Below are 1,956 nucleotides of genomic sequence, written 5' to 3'. Positions count from 1 at the left end.
TTTAAAATATTTTTCAAAAATCTTTTTCTTAGTTTTATCTTTATTTTCGAAAATTATGCTAACAATTAATATGATTGATTCAAAAATTTGAAGTTTGTTACTTTCTTGTTAAGAAAGGTTCAATCTTTAAATTCTAAAATCTTATCTTTTAGTTTGTTGTTAGTAAAGTAATCAATTTTAATTTTTTAATCATATCTTTTTATCATATCTTTTTCAAAATTTTATCTTTTTCAAAAATTTTATTTTAAAATATCTTTTCTAACTTCTTATATTCTTATCTTTTCAAAATTAATTTTCAAATCTTTTTCAACTAACTATTTGACTTTTTGTTTGTTTCTTATCTTTTTCAAAACCACCTAACTACTCTTCCCTCTCTAATTTTCGAAAATATCTCCCTCTTTTTCAAAAATTCTTTTTAAATTAATTAATTGTTTTTAATTTTAATTTTAATTTTATTTCTTATCTTAATTTTCGAAAATCATTAACTCCTTTCCAAAATTATTTTTGAAAACTTTTGTCTCTCATCTTATTCTATTTATTTATTTATTTATTAACACTTCTCTTCATCTCAAATCTCTGCCCCTATCCTCACCCTTGTGTTTGGATTCTCCTTTCTTTATTCCCTTCTTCTTCTACTAACATAAAGGAATCTCTATACTGTGACATAGAGGATTCCTCTTCCTTTTCTGTTCTCTTTTTTCTCATATGAGCAGGAACAAGGAAAAAGGCATTCTTGTTGAAGCTGATCCAGAACCTGAAAGGACTTTGAAGAGGAAGCTAAGAGAAGCTAAATTAGAACAATCCAGAGACAACCTTGCTGAAATTTTTGAACAAGAAAAGGAGATGGCGGCCGAACCCAACAATAATAATGCAAGAAGGATGCTTGGTGATTATACAGCACCTACGTCCAAGTTTGATGGAAGAAGCATCTCAATTCCTGCCATTGGAGCAAATAATTTTGACCTGAAACCTCAATTAGTTGCTCTAATGCAACAGAACTGCAAGTTTCATGGACTTCTATCAGAAGATCCCTACCAGTTCTTGACTGAGTTCTTGCAGATCTGTGAGACTGTTAAGACTAATGGAGTAGATCCTGAAGTCTACAGGCTCATGCTTTTCCCTTTTGCTGTAAGAGACAGAGCTACAACATTGTTGGACTCTCAACCTAAAGATAGCCTGGACTCCTGGAATAAGATGGTCACGGCCTTCTTGGCTAAGTTCTTTCCTCCTCAAAAGCTGAGCAAGCTTAGAGTGGATGTTCAGACCTTCAAACAAAAAGATGGTGAATCCCTCTATGAAGCTTGGGAAAGATACAAACAGATGACCAAAAGATGTCCTTCTGACATGTTTTCAGAATGGACCATGATAGATATACTCTATTATGGTCTATTTGAGTTTTCTAAGATGTCACTGGACCATTCTGCAGGTGGATCCATTCACCTAAAGAAAACGCCTGCAGAGGCTCAGGAACTTATTGACATGGTTGCAAATAACCAGTTCATGTACACTTCTGAGAGGAATTTCGTGAATAATGGGACGCCTCAAAGGAAGGGAGTTCTTGAAATTGATGCTCTGAATGCCATATTGGCTCAGAATAAAATGTTGACTCAACAAGTCAACATGATTTCTCAAAGTCTGAATGGATGGCAAAATGCATCCAACAGTACTAAAGAGGCATCTTCTGAAGAAGAAGCTTATGATCCTGAGAACCCTGCAATAGCGGAGGTAAATTATATGGGTGAATCTTATAGAAACACCTATAATTCATCATGGAGAAATCATCCAAATTTCTCATGGAAGGATTAACAAAAGCCTCAACAAGGCTTTAATAATGGTGGAAGAAATAGGCTCAGCAATATCAAGCCTTATCCATCATCTTCTCAGCAACAGACAGAGAATTCTGAACAGAGCACCTCTAACTTAGCAAACTTAGTCTCTGATCTGTCTAAGGCCACT

At 34.0% G+C, this 1,956-nt stretch overlaps 1 non-coding gene across 1 annotated transcript; it reads right to left on the bottom strand.

The window, feature by feature from the left end:
- Positions 1–1,242: 1,242 nt before the first annotated feature.
- LOC130938171 (small nucleolar RNA R71) lies at positions 1,243–1,346 on the bottom strand. Its single transcript, XR_009069346.1, has one exon. It is a non-coding gene; the product is annotated as a small nucleolar RNA R71 (small nucleolar RNA).
- Positions 1,347–1,956: the final 610 nt, after the last annotated feature.

Source organism: Arachis stenosperma, chromosome 6 (assembly GCF_014773155.1).
Source record: "Arachis stenosperma cultivar V10309 chromosome 6, arast.V10309.gnm1.PFL2, whole genome shotgun sequence".
NCBI classification, from domain to species: domain Eukaryota; kingdom Viridiplantae; phylum Streptophyta; class Magnoliopsida; order Fabales; family Fabaceae; genus Arachis; species Arachis stenosperma.
The sequence above is the reverse complement of the archived record's forward strand: the minus strand, read 5'-3'. Positions and strand labels throughout refer to the sequence as shown.